This window comes from Bubalus kerabau, chromosome 17 (assembly GCF_029407905.1).
Source record: "Bubalus kerabau isolate K-KA32 ecotype Philippines breed swamp buffalo chromosome 17, PCC_UOA_SB_1v2, whole genome shotgun sequence".
Classification (NCBI taxonomy): Eukaryota; Metazoa; Chordata; class Mammalia; order Artiodactyla; family Bovidae; genus Bubalus; species Bubalus kerabau.
In genome coordinates this window covers 60,214,441-60,232,857 of record NC_073640.1, presented here as the reverse complement: position 1 = coordinate 60,232,857, position 18,417 = coordinate 60,214,441, and positions in this window count along the sequence as shown.

Sequence of the window (18,417 nt, the reverse complement as noted above, 5' to 3'; positions counted from 1 at the left end):
AGGAGAGTCTAGCCCTTGATAGGGAGAACTGGGTGAGGTCCCCAGTGTGAGTTTGCATCTTCTGGGTGTGAACCTTTTGTAATTGCTGCATCCTCGCTGGCTTCAGGTATGAGAGGAGAGAGCTGTAAGCCAGCAGACCAGTCAGAAAGTGAAAATAGAGGTAACTGTGGAGGGAAGGGAGGCCCAGGGCAGGTAAAGTCCAAAATCTGCATATGACTCCATCCAAATCCTTGCTTGACTAAATTATTTAAGCTTGAGGGAGACCCCAGGATGCCTGGTGAGGAAGCAAGAGCTGGAATTTGCAAGAACTAAGCAGAGATTTCAGTCATTTGGCTACCACAGAGGTTAGAATTTGGACTTTTGAGCAAAGGTTTGAAGGAGGCGAGGAAGAAAGCCGTGTGAATATCCGGAGGAAGAGCGTTGCAGGTAGCATTAACAGCAGTGCGGAGACCCTAAAGTAAGACCGCACCTTCTGAGTCCAAGGAGCCGTGGGAAGGCCAGTGAGTGATGGGGAGAGGGGTTGGAAGTGATGCGAGACAGCGGGTGCGGTCAGTTCACGTAGCATCCTGTGGGCCACAGGGAGGACTCCCCCAGCTTTTACCGAGAATGAGGCCAGAGCCGCAGGAAGACTCTTGGCAAGTGGAGGGACCGGTTCTCACTTAGATTTTAACAATCGCTGCAGCTTCTGAGTTGAGACTAGACTGAAGGGGCTAGGATGGAAGCAAGAGGCCAGTGAGGAGGTGTCTGCAAAAATCGGGGTGAGTGATGATGGTGACTGTAATCATGGTGATAAACATCACAGGAGGGGGGTGTGTGTGCGCGCACGCGTGCTCAGTTGCGTTCAACTCTTTGCTACCCCATGGATTGTAGCCCACCAGGCTCTTCTGTCCATGGAATTTTCCAGGCAAGAATACTGGAGTGGGCCTCCACTGGCTACTCCAGGGGATCTTCCCAACCCAGGGATCGAACCTGCATCTCTTGCGTCTCCTGCATTGCAGGCGATTCTTTACCACTGTGCCACCTGGGAAGCCCCATCAGAGGAGGCAGTGAGAAGCATATCTTGGATGTATCTTGAAGGCAGAGCTGACCAGATTTGCCAATGGGCTGGGTGTGCAGAGTGAGAGGAAGAACAGAGTCAGGGGTGACCGCAAGACGGCTGAACAGCTGGAATCTGGAGCTCCAGTAACCGATGGGGAAGACACTGTTGAGGTCGGGGTGGGGTGGGGGTGGTGCGAGTTTAGGATAAGACCAGGAGTTGAGTGTTGGACGCACTGAGTTTGCCTGTTAGACACCCAAATAGACAGTTAGATATTGGCAGTGAGATTACAGGAGAGAGTTTCTAGCTAGAGATATGTGGGCATTATTAAAATTTGTGTTCTTTTTTTTTAAAATGCTTTTTAAATTTTGTTTATTTTTAACTGAAGGATAATTACAATGTTGTGTTGGTTTCTGCCACACATCACTATGGATCAGTCAAATTGAATGTTCTTGTTCTTGAGGCCTTGAGCCTGACTGTGACCATCAAGGGTTAGTGTAGAGAGAGAACAGACATCTGGTGTTGGAGAAAGCATGTGAGCTTAGACGCGGGACAGCCATAGTTGAAATTCTAGTTTAGAGGCTGGCTGTGTGATCTTGGGCAAAGAGCTTTCCTTCTCTGAGCCTCAGTTTTGCTCACCTGAGAAAGGGGTGTAGAGTCCTCGAACACCTTTCTCTCTTCCCCTAACTCCAATTCACCACAAAGCCTGGTTGATTTTGCCTCCAGAAAGCCTCTGTGTCTGTACACTTCTTCCTGTCTCCCCAGCCCCTCCGTCCAATGGAGGGGAGTGGAGCCCCAGCATCGCCCACTTACTACCGATCTTTCTGCTCCTATACTTTGGTCCCCTGCAAGCCATTTGTCACACTGCAGCCAGAATGATCCTTCAAAAGCCCAACTCAAGGACCTCCCCTTTGGTCCAGTGGTTAAGACTCAGGGTGCTTCCGCTTCAGGGGATGTGCGTTCAGTCCCTGGTCAGAAAACTAAGATCCCACATGCCACGCGGTGCAGCTGAAAAAGAAAAAAAAAAGTCCAACTCAAAAGCTGTGCTTTGGGGCTTCCCTGGTGGCTCAGTGGTGAAGAATCTGCCTGCCAATGCAAGAGACACAAGTTTGATCCCTAGTCCTGGAAGATCCCACCCACCTCAGAGCAACTAAGCCCATTCACCGCAAGTATTGAGCCTGTGCTCTAGAGCCCGCAAGCTACAACTACTGAAGCCCTCACACCCTACGGCCCATGCTCTGTAACAAGAGAAGCCCACACACTGCAGCTGGAGAGTAGCACCCGCTCCCCGCAACCAGAGAAAACCCTGCTCTCTAGCGCTCAGTGGTGTCCGACTCTGCGACCCCATGGACTGCAGCCCTCCAGGCTCCTCTGACCATGGGGATTCTCTAGACAAGAAGTCTGGAGTGGGTTTCCATGCCCTCCTCCAGGGGATCTTCCTGACCCAGGGATCAAACCCGTGTCTCCTGCGTCTCCTGCATTGTGGACAGATTCTTTACCTGCTGAGCTGAATGACTGGCAGCAATTAGACCTGAGTTTGTGGGACTCTCTGATTCATATCTGTCTCCCCCACAAGATTCTGAGCTCCATAAAGGCGCAGCTAGTATGTGACTCATTCACGAGCCCCTAGCACATAGTAAGCACTCAATAAATAATTGAAACCTAATTGTTTAAGGACAGTCTCTCCTTGTCCCCCAGAGGATGGAGTCATTCATTTAAAAGTCTAAGAATACGCATTGAGCCCACAGTGTATGTCACACGCTCTAAGCACCGGGGAAGCAGCAGTGATGAAAACAGATGTCTCTTTCTTGGTGGAGCCGACATGAAAGGCAGAGAAAGCTCTTCACCTGGAGGAGGTGTTTCAGAGCTTTTCATCTCTTTTGTTGCCACCTCCTCAAACCTCCTTGCTGCACTTCCCCCGTCCTCGCTGTCACACCTCCACCCTCTGAGCTCCCTGAGGCTCTTCCCTCCAAATACCAGTTCCACGTAAGCGTGACCGTTTCCCATGTCCGAGGGCAGGGGTGTCAGGCTGAGGAAACTCTGTCTCCTCTGTCCGTCCTGGGAAGTCTCCAGCCTTGAGCCTGTGTTGGAGTCAGGGGGCATATGGCCAGAAGATGGTCAGTGAGTTTGGAGCAGACAAGATCCAGGAAACAGTCTTGAGCAAGAATCGTGGTGGCCCCAGAGATCAACATCAGAGCCCATGAAGCATCAGTAGATGCGGGTCCTGATAGACTGTGGAGGCTGGGAGCTTGGTGGGGCTAAGAGGAGAGGGGCTCCAGACGGATCATTTTGTACCACTCCAGCCCCCCTCGTATGTCCTTTCTAACACCCCAGCGCCCTACCCCACCTCAGGAAGAAAACTCAGCCTGCTTATCCCTACTTTGGAGAGCTCCAGTTGACCTTCTCTTAGGAAATAATAGTGGATGCAATGGTGGGTAAGGTTTCTCCTTGTTGTTCAGTCGCTCAGTCGTGTCTGACTCTTTGCGACCCTATGGACTGCAGCACGCCAGGCTTCCCTGTCCTTCACTGTCTCCTGGAGTTTGCTCAAATTCATGTCCATTGAATCAGTGATGCTATCTAACTCTCTCATCCTCTGCCACCCTCTTCTCCTTTTGCCTCCATCTTTCCCAACATCAGAGTCTTTTCCAATGAGTGGCCAAAGTATTGGAGCTTCAGTTTCAGCATCAGTCCTTCTAATGAATATTCAGGGTTGATTTCCTTTAGGGTTGACTGGTCTGATCTCTTTATTGTCCAAGGGACTCTCAAGAGTCTTATCCAACACCACAGTTTGAAAGCATCAGTTCTTTGGTGCTCAGCCTTTTTTAAGACCCAAATCTCACATCTGTCCATGACTACTGGAAAAGCCATAGCTTCGACCATATAGACTTTTGTTGGCAGTGACGTCTTTGCGTTTTAATACACTGTCTAGGTTTGTCTTAGCTTTCCTTCCAAGGAGCAAGCGTCTTTTGATTTCATGGCTGCAGTCACTGTCCATAGTTGGCTTTGTATAAGCCAACATAAAAAATACATGTCCTCCCTACTAATTTTTCTGATGCATGGGGTTGGCGGTCCATAGAATCCAAAGCTCTAAGAGGAGTTCCCCCAGATTCCTAGGGTCAGTAGAGATTTTTAGCAAAGCCCAACACATCAGAACTTCCCACAGAATCATGAGCAGGAGACATGGTTGTTGTTTTAAGCCTCTAAGTTTTGGGGTGGTTCGTTTGGCGGCAAAACTAACTGATACACGTGGGAAACAGCCACTTTCATTCAAACTTCATTGATTATGTGGTAGGCACCTGCCATGCGCCAGGCACTGGGCTGGATGTTAGGGAGAACAGGGTAGACACACAAATTCTGCCTCCAGGAAATTCTGAGTACTGAGAGAGAGACATGAAATAATACACTGACAACAAATGTACTTATTTACAGATGGGGTTAAGAGTTCTGAAGAAACACTCGTTGAGGGTTGCAACAAAGGAGATGGTATCAGGGCTGGAGGTTTGATGAGGAAGTGACACTCAGGGTGAGATCTGAAGGCTGATAAGTTTTCAACAGCCATAGAGGGAGGGAGCAGTGTCCCAGAGAGTGGAAACGGCACATGCAAAGGCCCTGGGGACAGCAGACCCTTTTCTCTTTTGTATCTTGCTGAGGTTTCTTTTATCAGCAGTTTGGGACAGCTGGAATTTCCAAAACCAAGCACCAAAATTGCTTTAGTTGAAAGTGAGAGAAAATAGCAGACCTATAAAGCTGAAAACACAAATATGGGAAAGAAACATACAAAAGGGATTCCCAGCAAATAGAATACGAAGCGTGAAATGTTTTCATCCACCCAGAAGAAAGTCAAGAAAGTCAAGAAGCCAGCCTTGGGAAGGTCCAATAGTTTAAAAAATCAATAGCCTTTCAGCAGAGAGAAATGTTGAACTGGGATAAGCCCCTCCAACAACAAAACACACGAAACCTTGTCGGTCTGTCAAAAAAATAAACTCCATTGAGGTTTAATTTACATATAATAAAATTTCCCATTCTTAGCATACATTCATTTTTTCCCCTATATTTTTTCCTACCTCCTTTCGAAGAGTTGGGCTGCTTTTCTGGGTGCCTGATGTCCTCTGCCGGCATTCAGAAGTTGTTTTGTGGAATTTACTCGACGTTTAAATGCTCTTTTGATGAATTTGTGGGGGAGAAAGTGTTCTCCCTGTCCTACTCCTCCGCCATCTTGGCTCCTCCCCATTTTTTCCCCTAAATACATGCATCCATGTGAAAGAGAAACTGTTAGTCATTCCATTGTGTCCCACTCTTTGCAACCTGATGAACTGTAGCCCGCCAGGCTCCTCTGTCCATGGGATTCTCCAGGCGAGAATACTGGTGTGGGTTGCCATGCCCTTCTCCAGGGAATCTTCCTGATCTAGGGATTGAACCCATGTTTCCCCCATAACAGGCAGATTCTTACCATCTGAGCCACCAGAGACGTAACCAGCACTATAATTAAGAGCTAGAACATTTTTGTTCCCCAAAGTTCCCCCAGGCTCCAGATGGCCACTAATCTGTTTTCTAATATTATAGATTATATCAGAAAACTTTTTCTAAGTTCCATATAAATATATAATCCTTTTAGTGTTTCCAGATTTAACAGGTGAAAATACAGGATGCCTAGTTACATTTTAATTTCAGGTAAGTAAAAATAATTTATTTAAAGATTTCAGGGACATGCTTTTTAACAAGTTGTTTATCTGAAATTCAACTTTAGCTGGACATTTTGTATTTTATCTGGCAATGCTTTTATATTTATGGCTGGTTTCTTTCACTCAGTACAATGTTTTGAGATTTATCCACGCTGTGTATCAGGAAATGCTTCCTTTTTCATTGCTGAGTAGTATGCCACTATGTGGAGAAGGTGATGGCACCCCACTCCAGTACTCTTGCCTGGAAAATCCCACGGACGGGGGAGCCTGGTAGGCTGCAGTCCATGGGGTCACTAAGAGTCAGACACGACTGAACGACTTCACTTTCACTTTTCACTTTCATGCATTGGAGAAGGAAATGGCAACCCACTCCAGCGTTCTTGCCTGGAGAATCCCAGGGACGGGGGAGCCTGGTGGGCTGCCGTCTATGGGGTCGCACAGAATGGGACACGACTGAAGCGACTTAGCAGCAACAGCCGCATGCCACTGTATAGACATAGCACAGTGTGTCTAAGCATTCTCTTGTTAGTGGAAGTTTGAGTTGTTTTCAGTTTGAGGCTTTCAGTGGGCTGAACATTTGTGTCCTCCCAATATCCTTAAGGGCTTCCCAAGTGGTGCTAGTGGTAAAGAACCTGCCTGCCAATGTAGGAGAGATAAGAGATGTGGGTTGGATCCCTGGGTTGGGAAGATCCCCTGGAGGAGGGCATGGCAGCCCACTTCAGTATTCTTGCCTGGAGAATCCCAGAAACAGAGGAGTATGGAGGGCTATGGTCCGTAGTGTCGCACAGAGTCAGACACAACTCAAGTGACTTAGCATGCAATATTCTTATCTTGAAATCCTAACCCCCAATGTGATGATATTAGAAGATGATAAGGTCATGAAGGTAGCATGCTCATGAATGGGATCAGTGCCCTTATAATAGAGGCCACAGGGAGCAACCCCCCAGCCCCACCCCCGGTCCCCTTCACCAAAGGAAGACACAGCAAGGAGATGGCAGAGTGTGAACTAGGAGGAAGCGCTTACCAGACACTGAATCTGCTGGCACCTTGATCTTAGACTCCCCAGACTCTGAAATTGTGAGAAATAAATTTCTATTGTTTATAAGCCCCCAACTATGGTATTGTGGTACAGCAGTCCAAGCAGACTAAGCTCTGAATTCGGCTCTGAATATCCAAGCTCAATATTTAATATCTTCCCCCCGCCCTCCAGACGATGCTGGCGCCCTTGAACTTATGGTGACCACAGACACAGGTCGTGGAGGACCTGGGTAATTGCAAAGACAGTGCCTAGAAAGTACATGTGTGACTGTGCTCCTAACAAGCTCATCACGCCCTCTGGCAGGCAGGGCCCTCCCTCAGTCCTATATCTGCTTTCCCCTCTCTCTGTGCTTCCAGGGGCTGTCGTGACCGTGAAATTAATTATTGCCTGCAGAGCGCTAGAACAGTGTCTGGCACACAGAAAGTGCTCAAAACTTGTCAGCTGTCATGATAAACATGAGTGTGTCTTCTGCAGAGCATTTCATCAGCTGCATTTCAGCAGTTCTAATATATACCATTTTTTTAAGGCTATACCATTTTACCAACTGGCCAGTTAGCTCAGTTGGTTAGAGCGAGGTACTAAATCCAGGTTCGATCCTTTTTGAGCAGTCCAGGTGGTGCTAGCCGTAAAGAACCTGCCTGCCAATGCAGGAGGTGTAAGAGATGTGGGTTCGATCCCTGGGTCAGGAAGACCCCCTGGAATAGGAAATGGCAACCCACTCCAGTATTCTTGCCTGGAGAATCCTATGGAGAGAAGAGCCTTGTGGGCCACAGTCCATGGGGTTGCAAAGAACTGGACATGACTGAGCAAATGTTTCAGTTACAATTACAGTCAGCTGGGCTCCATGAAGAATGAAAAGACATAGCCTGTAAAATATCAAGCACAATGCTTCTTACCACCACCTGCTGCTGCTGCTAAGTCGCTTCAGTCATGTCCGACTCTGTGCGACCCCAGAGATGGCAGCCCATGAGGCTCCCCTGTCCCTGGGATTCTCCAGGCAAGAACACTGGAGTGGGTTGCCATTTCCTACTCCACCTACACCTACGCCACCAGGGAAGCCCAAACTCAGAATGTTACTTTATATTTATTGAAAGATCTCTTCTAGATGAATTTCACGCTTGCACAAAAAGGAAACTATAAGAGAAATTAAGTGTTTGTAGAATTTCTTCCCGATTGAGTGCTTCTTTTGTGGTTTGAAAATTTTCAGACACATTAAAAGTAGTCAAAATAGTGTAATGACCCTCGCATGTGCTGATCACTCAGCCTCAGCGATTCTTCTCCAACTGGATTATTTGGAAGCAAACTCCAGATATACCATTTTATTACAAAAATTCCAACTTACGTCTCTCAAAGGAAGAGCACCTTTAAAAATATGTAATAGCACCATCACACTTAAAAAGTAACGAAAAACTTCCTCAATATACAAAATAAGTTCTGTCAGTGTTCACATTTCCAACTGTCTCCTAAATATTATAACATTTTTTTGAGGGGACTCAATTCTTCCGATGCAAAGAGCTGACTCATTGAAAAAGACCCTGATGCTGAAAAGGATTGAGGGCAAGAGGAGAAGGGAATGACAGAGGATGAGATGGTTGGATGGCATCATCGACTTAATGGACATGAGTTTGAGTAAACTCCGGGAGATAGTGAAGGACAGGGAAGCCTGGTGTGCTGCAGTCCATGGGGTCACAAAGAGCTGGACACAACTGAGCGGCTGAACAACAACTCTTACGGATCACCAGAGTCAGTAATGTCCATATATTATAAACAACACCATCCTCTGTCTAGATTTGGTGAGGCAGTGTTTCTTTAAAGATGACCTGGGAAAACTAAAAAAACCCGTTGCCACCGGCCTCTTGAGGCAGCTTTGCAATTACGGACGCTGGCCCATTACTGATTTCTATTTCCAGGGCACTTCCAAACACGACTTGTTCATGACTGATCCCCCCACGCACACCCAGCTGGGTCCCGGGGGCTCAGAGTTGCCCTGCAGGACTTTCTTCCAGGCTTCAGACAGCCCTTCTGCAGGAGTTCGTGCCTTGCCAGGAGCGATCCTGCGGTGCCGGTCGTTGGAAGATGCCTCCCGGTTTCAGACGGGTCAAGATGTGAGGCAGTGTAATTCTTAGAATAGATCAAATACGATACCTGTCTGATGTTCTGCTTTATCAAAGCCAGTTCCTTTTCCCAAAGGGGAGCACTGCGGGCAGCTGGTAAGATGCTAATTGTTCTCACCAGGTTGCTCTCTGCCTGGATTCAGGGACTACTTCCTGCAGTGGTGAAATCCTGTATAATATATTCAAGTGGGTAGCTTTGTTCTACATAATTGATTTCCAGAAGTATTTCCCCCACTGCTATAGATGCTTCAACCTTTAAAAAAAAAAAAAAATCGGAGTGTCCCATGCAGTGATGGTGACATTCTCACGCAGTTCCATCCAGCACAAATTCAGGTTTTTCTCCCTGTCCCCGCCCCTACACCACCATCACAGCCACACCGTGGTTTGTTTTTCTTGGCCGGCTCATGGGATCTTAGTTCCTCAGCCAGGGATCGAGCCCTCAGCAGTCCTAACCACGGGCTGCCAGGGAACACCCCAGGGAACACCCGAACAAACATTTTTTTTCCTCACCACGTGTTTTGCTCTTACAGATAGTGCTGCAAACAATCTCTTTGGGGATAAAGCTTTTTCTCCCTATTTAGGGTTATTTCTTTGGTTTCCCAGAAAGTGAAAGAGACTCATTCGTGTCCGACTCTTTAGTGGGTGGCCTTTCCCTTCTCCAGGGGATCTTCCCAACCCAGGGATAGAATCCAGGTCTCCCACATTGCAGGCGGATTCTTTACCAGCTGAGCCACAACGGAAGACCAACAATACTGGAGTGGGTAGCCTATCCCTTCTCCAGGGTATCTTCCCGACCCAGGAATTGAACCAGGGTCTCCTGCCTTGCAGGCAGATTCTTTACCAACTGAGCTATTAGGGAAGCCAGATTGCGCGCAAAGATGAAAAGACCTAACTTTTATTTTCCACAAGGATGGATGTACAACAGAGCAGGCCTCTCCTACCAGCTCTGGGTCTTCTAGTTTAAAAAATTTCCCCTGAGGGCTTGCTTCCCTGTTGGCTCAGTGGTTAAGAATCCACCTGCCAATGTAGGAGAAGTGGGCTTGATCCCTGGTCAATGAGGATCCCTCTAACTGCAACTAGAGAGAAGCCCTCGCAGTAATTAAGACCCAGCACAGGAAAAAATAAGTAAATAAAATTATTTTTAAAAAACCCTTTTTCCCTGGGTATTGACTTATTGGAATTTTTTAAGTTATTTATTTGCTTTAAATTAATTATTTGTTTGTTTTTGGTTGTGCTGGGTCTTTGTTTCGGCAAGCTGGCTTTCTCTAGTTGCGGTGAGTGGGCTTCTCTTTGCAGTGGCTTCTCTTGGTGCGGAGCACAGGCTCTAGGGCTTAAGGGTTAAGCAGTTGCGGTACACGTGATCAGTTGCTTCATGGCACGTGGGATCCTCCTGGACCAGGGATCGAACCCGTGTCCCCTGCATTGACAGGTAGATTCTTAACCACTGGACCACCAGGGAAGTCCCTGGAATTTTTTGATTTCTTGTGTGATACACTGTCTTCCTGTAAGGCTGGTTTACTCCCTATATTCTCTCTTTGGGGAACTGTCTCTTTACGTATTTTGCCCACTTGCATCCTGGAATCTAACTGTTGTGTTCCCTTTTTCTGTCACTTTATAAGATTATTAACATTATTTCTGTCACATGTTATTTCTGTACAATTTTTTTTTCAAGTCTGTTTCTTCTCTTTGAATTTTAATGTGAGCTGTTTTTTATACACAGAGCTTTTAAATTTAAGGTTGTCAAATCTGTATCCCTAATACGAGGGGGGGGAAAGGAAAAAATCTACTGTAAGTATTTTTATCACAAAAGCATTATTTGCATACAGCACAATCCACGCTTTGAAATTCAGTTCTAGGGTTTTGACAAATGCATACGCTGTGTAACCACCAGCCCAGCCAAGACGCAGAATGGTTCCATCACCCCCGAAACCCCTTGCACCCTTTTTATACTTTAAGTATTTTAAAATCCAAGAAAGCGAAATGAATTGACCCGATGAATAGGCAAGTCTTATCTTCTAAACACATTATGTTTTTAGATATTGAACCAAGGACTCCCTTGGTGGCCAGTGGTTAAGAATCTGCCTGCCAATGCAGGAGGACACAGGTTCGATCCCTGGTCTGGGAAGATTCCACATAGCACGGGACAACTAAACCCGTGCGCCCTAGGGCCGGTGCCTGTGCAGTGGAAGCAGCCCCTGCTTGCTCCAACTGGAGAAAGCTCAAGCAGCAACGAAGGCCCAGCACAGCCAAAGATAAACGAGTAGAAGTTTAAAATACTGAACCCAAATATAGAAGATCTTTAGTAGATGTCGTAACAGTCATTGGTGTTATAGACACCATTACACAGGCCAGGAGGAGAAGAGAATGGAAAAGAGTCGGACACGACTCAGCGATTCAACCACCATCACCACCAATTATGTAATTATAGAAGATAGTACAAATGCATAGTTTTTCTCCTGTATTCTCTCAACTCACTTAAAAACAACTATATAAAGTGATACATATCTAACGTATTGTTGGCTTATCACATATAGAAATGTAGTATGAAGTAAAATGAAGTGAAAGTTGCTCTGTCGTGTCTGACTCTTTGCGACCCCATGGACTAATCCATGGAATTCTCCAGAACAGAATACTGGAGTGGGTAGCCTTTCCCTTTTCCAGGGGATCTTCCCAACCCAGGGATCAAACCCAGGTCTCCTGCATTGCAGGCGAATTCTTTACTAACGGAGCCACATGGGAAACCCATGCTGCTGCTGCTAAGTCGCTTCAGTCGTGTCTGACTCTGTGCGACCCCATAGACGGCAGCCCACCAGGCTCTGCCGTCCCTGGGATTCTCCAGGCAAGAACGCTGGAGTGAGTTGCCATTTCCTTCTTCAGTGCATAAATGTGAAAAGTGAAAGTGAAGTCGCTCAGTCGTGTCTGACTCTATCTGCCTATAAAAACCAAAGGAGGCAAGTGGGGAAAAAACGATATTGGACTGAGGAAATGATCACAGACTGTAAAATATTAATAACAATGCACTGTTGGGTTTGTAGCATTAATATGTAGAAGAGTAATTTCACAGAAAGAGAAAACGAGGAAATAGAGCTATATAGGAGTGACAATTCTATATCTCACTGAAATTAACCTAGTATAAATCTGAACCTGCCGCTGATCAATTTAAATGTATATGGTAAGCCCCAAGGCAACAAGTAAAAAAGAAGAATAAGAATACATAAAAAATTCTTACAATTCAATAACAAAAAGACAAATGGCCTAATTAAAAAAAAATTTTTTTTACTCTAGTATAGCTGATTTACGATGTTGTGCTAATTTCTGCCGTACAGCAAAGTGACTCAGTTATACACATATATGCATTCCTTTTTAACATATTCTTTTCCATTATGATTTATCCCAAAAGATTGAATGTAGTTCCCTATGCTATACAGTAGGAGTTCATTGCTTATCCGTAACAGCCCACTTTTTTTTAATGGGAAAAGGACCTGAAAGACATCTCCAAAAGTAGATACACTTAGGTCCAAAAGTACATGAAAATATTAACATCATTGGTGTTGGTGTTTAGTCACTAAGTCATGTCCCACTCTTTTGTGACTCCATGGATTGTAGCCCACCAGTTTCCTCTGCCCATGGGATTTCCCAGGCAAGAATACTGGAGTGGGTTGCCAATTTCTCCCCCAGGGGATCTTCTCCAGGGATTGAACCCGTGTCTCGTGCGTTGCAGGGGGATTCTTTACCACTGAGCCATCAGGTTACATCACTAGTCATTAGATAAATGCAAATCAAAACCACGATGGGGAAACCACTTCATACCATTAGGATGGCTAGAAGAAAAGGTCAGTTAGTAACAAGTGTCAGCAAGGTTACGGAAAAACTGAAACACTCATACACTGATGGTTGGAATGCAAACTGTAAAGTGGTGTAGCCACTGGAGAAAGCAGTTTGGCAGTTCCTCAGACAGTTAAATATACAGGGACCATATCATCCAGAAATTCCCCTCCTAGGTACAGATCCTGAGAACCTGAGTGGCCCCGGTGGTGAAGAATCTGCCTGCCAATACAGGAGAGAGAGTTTCCATCCCTGGGTTGGGAAGATCCCCTGGAGAAGGGAATGGCAACCCACTCCAGTATTCTTGCCTGGGAAAACCCATAGACAGAGGAGCCTGGTGGGCTATGGTCCAGGGGGGTCCCACAACAGTTGAACACGACTTCACAACTCAGAACAACAGGCATAGATCCAAGACACATGAACACAAATGTTCACAGATCTTAGAGACTTGTTATAGCAGTGTTATTCATAACAGCCCAAGAAAGGGAAGCAATCTAACGGTCCATCAAATGAATAAACAAAATGTGATATGTCCACACAATCAAATGTCACTCAGCATAAAAAGGAATGAGGTACCGATACACACCTCTACCTAGATGAACCTTGAAAACATTACGCTAAGTAAAAGAAGCCAGTCACAAACGACCACATATTTATACAATTCCACTCATATATATGGAAATATCCCCAAATGCAAATCTACAGAGATAGAAAATAGGTTAGTGGCTGGGAGAAGACAGGGAGATAGGCAGGTGACTGCTGAATGGTATAGGGCTTCTTTTCGGGACGGTGAAAAATCTTCTGGGTCACTGTGGTGATGGTTGTACATATCTCAGTATACTAAGAACCATCGAATTGTACACTTTAATTGTGTGAATTGTATGATATGTGAATCTCAATTTTGCTGTTCAGTCGCTAAGTCATGTCCCACTCTTTGCCACCCCATGGACTGTGGCACCCCAGGCTTCCCTGTCCTTCACTACCTCCTGCAGCTTGCTCAGATTCATGTCCACTGAGCCAATGATGCTACTTAACCATCTCATCCTCTACCGCCCCCTTCTCCTTTTGCTTTCAATCTTTCCCAGCATCAGGATCTTTAGCTGTTAAAATAATCCGAGTAGAAATTTGCTTGCAATTGTATTGAACCTATAAATTATTTGTGAGGTATTGACATCAGTATAATATTTAATCACCTCAACCAAGAGCATAGCATGTCTTTGCTTTTATTCAATTCATGTTGGGGCCCTTTATTGGAGTTTAAGTAGTCTCCAGAGAATCTTACGTCTTCTTATTTATTAGTTCCTATGTGGCTTCTAGATTTCATTTAGACGGTGAATGGTATCTTTACACTGTATGTTTGTTTATTGTTGGTGTAAAGCAAAGGAATTGGTTTTTGTAGGTTAACCTTGTAACTGGAGATTTTGCGATATCTCTTATTATTTGTTCTCACAGTTTGTTCATTCCATTGGTCTTATTGGGTATATAATTATATCATGTTCAAATAATGACAGCTTTCTCTATTCCCTTTTAGTCTTTACACCTCTACTTTCTTTTTTTCCATTTGATTATAAATTCATATATTCATTACTTATTGGTTTATTCAAGTTCTTTATTTTGTGTAATTTTTAGCATGTTATATTTTTCCTTTACTGACAGTTAGTCATAATCACTATTTCGCACCTTTTTGTATCTCGGCCCTGGCCCGTGGACTATTCACTATTCACAGACTATTCACTCTGACAGTCTGTGTTCTATCTGCAGCCTGCCTCCTATTTTTAAGTCTGTTTATGACTTTATTTTCGGCTGAGCCGGGTCTTTGTTGCTGCTGCGGGCTGCGCCTGGCTGTGGTGCATGGTGGCTGCTCCTGCTGCGGTCTGCAGGCTCCTCGTTGCAGAGGCTTCTCCTTGTGTGGAGTGCAGGCTCTGGGGGCGTGGGTTTCACTAGTTGCAGGACCTGGGCTCCCTGCACCAGGATCGAACCTGTGCCCCCTGCATCAGCAGGTGGATTCTTAACCGCTGGACTGCCAGGGAAGTCTTAGCCTATTTTTTTATTCCTATTTGGCTTTGCCAAAAGTCGATTTATCTTAGTACCTTTTTCAAAAATTAAACTAGTTTTTGGTTTTGTTCAGCTTATTTTCTTCCCCCATTCATTTCATTGATATTTGCCCATATTTTTTTGTTGCATTTTCAAATGGTTTTTTAAAAATTAATTAATTCATTTTAATTGGAGGCTAATTACTTTACAATATTGTAGTGGTTTTTGCCATACATTGACATGAATCAGCCATAGGTGTACATGTGTTCCCCATCCTGACCCTCCCTCCCACGTCCCCCCCCATCCCATCCCTCAGGGTCGTCCCAGTGCACCAGCCCTGAGTGCCCTGTCTCATGCATCGAGCCTGGACTGGCGATCTATTTCACATATGGTGATATACATGTTTCAATGCTATTCTCTCAAATCATCCCACCTTCGCGTTCTCCCACAGAGTCCAAAAGTCTGTTCTTTATATCTGTGTCTCTTTTGCTGTCTCACATATAGGGTCATTGTTACCATCTTTCTAAATTCCATATATATGCATTAATATACTGTATTGGTGTTTTTCTTCATGACTTACTTCACTCTGTATAATAGGCTAATTTTTGCCCATATTTTAAAAATCATTTCTTTTTTGCTTGTTTCTGTGGTTTTGATTCATGGCTTATTTATTTTCCCACTATTTGAATTAGATGTTTAACCCATTGCAGAAAAATATATCTATTGAATAGTTTTTTTCCTTTTTTTCTTGAATAAAGTTTTTATCAAATGCTTTTTATCCACCTGTAGAAATATGTTTTCTTTATTCATGCTGTTTTTGACATTTTTGTATTAACACTCTGTCACCTGGGGACAGGGAAGGATTTTTTAAATGAACCCCCAAAAGTACCAAGCAAAAGCACTTGGAAATTTGACTGCACTAAGTTTAAGAACTTCTAATCAACAGACAACACCATCAAGAAATAAAAAGTACACGTCACAGATCTGCAATGCAAAGTGAAAGTTGCTCTGTCAAGACGTTAGCCTTGGGAAGATCCAATAGTTTAAAAAAGCAATTGCCTTTCAGCAAAGAGAAATGTTGAATGGGGATAAGCCCAGCCAACAAAACACATGAAACTTTGTTGGTCTGTCAAAAAAAATCAATTCCATTGAGGTCTAATTTACATATAATAAAATTTCCCATTCATTTTTTTTCTAAATATATGCATCCATGGGAAAATGAAACTGTTGTTCCATCGTGTCCCACTCTTTGCAACCCCATGGACTATATAGCCCGCCAGGCTCCTCTGTCCACAGAATTCTGGAGTGGGTAGTCGTTCCCTTCTCCAGGGGATCTTCCCAATCCAGATATCAAACAGGGACCTCCTGCATTGTAGGCAGATTCTTCACCATCTGAGCCACTAGGGAGGTCCTGCAATGCAAAACTGGCAAAGGATTAGTATGCAGAATATATAAAGACTACTAATTAGTAAGAAGAAAATACCACCATAAAAAATTTTCCAAGTGTACTTAAATTTTTGTCTTCAGGTTTTACTGAGATATAATTGACATACAGTACTGCATAAGTTTAAGGTGTACAGAGTAATGATTTGAGTTATATACATCATGAAATGACCACTACAATAAGTGTAGTGAACACCCATCATCTTGTATAGATAGAAAATTAAAGAAACAGAAAAAAATTCCCTTGTGATGAGAATTCTGAGAATTTACTCTTTTAACAACTTTCATATAAAATACACAGCTGTGTTAATTATATTTATCATGTTGTACTCTTAAACAGTTGTTGTTTAGTAATTAAGTCAGGTCCAATTCTCTTGTGACCACATGGACTATAGCCTGCCAAGCTCCTCTGTCCATGGGATTTCCCAAACAAGAATATTGGAGCTTGTTGCCACGATTTCCTTCTCCCAGGGATCTTCCAGACCCAGGAATCAAACCTGCATCTCCTAAATTGGCAGGCAGATTCTTTACCACTGAGCCACCAGGGAAGCTCCACTCTTGAATAGAGTGATGGGTTAATAGGTGATCTTTTTATGCCTCATATTTACATATCTGTTGTTTTACATGTATCAGATATTACAAAATAGCCAAAGAGATTATTTTTAAGGCAGAGCTGGTGTTCCATTTCCTGTCATCTCCATCCCCCGACTTCACCCCAGCTGTGGCTTCCTGCCCACAAGGCAGCCAGGAGTTGTCACTGCTCAAGATCAGAAACCAAAGCCTGGTTGTACTTGGAATCCGTGGAGAGATCCAGAGGGGAAAGTTGACTTGCCTTCCCAAGGAGATTTCCAAAACCCACACTCATACTGCCACCTGGCCCAGCTCACACAAACCACCCATACTTTGAAAAGAAGCACTTTGCTCCTAGAAATGATGAGGCTGGCACTTTAGGAGATGGGGGCTGGGGGCTGGGGCAGGAGAGAGGTTGTTCAAATGATGAACAGGGGGCTAGCCCAGGAAAAACCCAAGGAAGCCAGAAAGGAGTCATGTTCACGGAGAACCACTGACAACAGAAAAGTAACTTAAAAGACGCCATCCCATGCTTCACACACTTCTCTCAACTGACCCTTAAAAGGAAGGATACACCTGACCTCACACAGTCTGCTGGAGAACATATAACCTGAATGTAATCATCATAAGGAAACATCAGGCAAATTCAAGTGAAGAACTCCTATTTTTTTTAAAAAGGGGGAGAGTTGTTCTTCCAAATTGTCAATATCATAAATATGGAAATATCCCAGACTCAAGGAGACACAACAACTAAAGGCAATACAGGTAATGCCAGGCCGGATCCTGAACTGCATGGGGAAAATGCTATGAAGGACAGCATCTGGGCCAACTGACTAAACCGGAAAACCACCAGTAGATTATACAAGTATTATGTAAATGTTACATTTACTGAGGTTGATTACGGCTGGATCGGGCAAGGCAATATCTCTAATTCTGAAGAAATACACAGGGAGGTATTTAAGGATAAAGGCCGTGAAGTGTGTAACTAACCCTTACGTGCTTCAGAAAACATACGTATTTTGGGAAATGAAACCGGCTGGGTCTAAAACTCTGCCATCTGTGGACACAGATAAAGCCAGCTGCAAAGCTAATAGGTAACATCTCTCCCAGAGATCTCTCCCACCACATAGCTGTAGTGTTGTAACAACTCCCTTTGTGGGTTACTAGGGCTTCCCTGGTGGCTCAGTGGTAAAGAATCTACCTGCCAAGCAGGAGATGTGAGTTCGATCCCTGGTTGGGGATGATCCCCTAGAGGAGGAAATGGCAACCCACTCCAGTATTCTTGCCTGGAGAATCCCATGAACAGAGGAGACTGGCGGGCTACAGTCCATGGGGTTGGGAAGAGTTGGACACGACTGAGCAAAGTCCATGGGGTCACTAGGAGACGGACACGACTGGGCGACTTCACTTTCACTTTTCACTTTCATGCATTGGAGAAGGAAATGGCAACCCACTCCAGTGTTCTTGCCTGGAGAATCCCAGGGACGGGGGAGCCTGGTGGGCTGCCATCTCTGGGGTCGCACAGAGTTGGACACGACTGAAGCAACTTAGCAGCAACAGCAGCAGAGCAACTCAAACAACAGCAACAACAAAGGACTATTTTACTCACTGAGAAATGTAGTTCTCAAAAATCATAAGCTTTTGGAAACTTTGCTATTTGAAAGTATCTACATA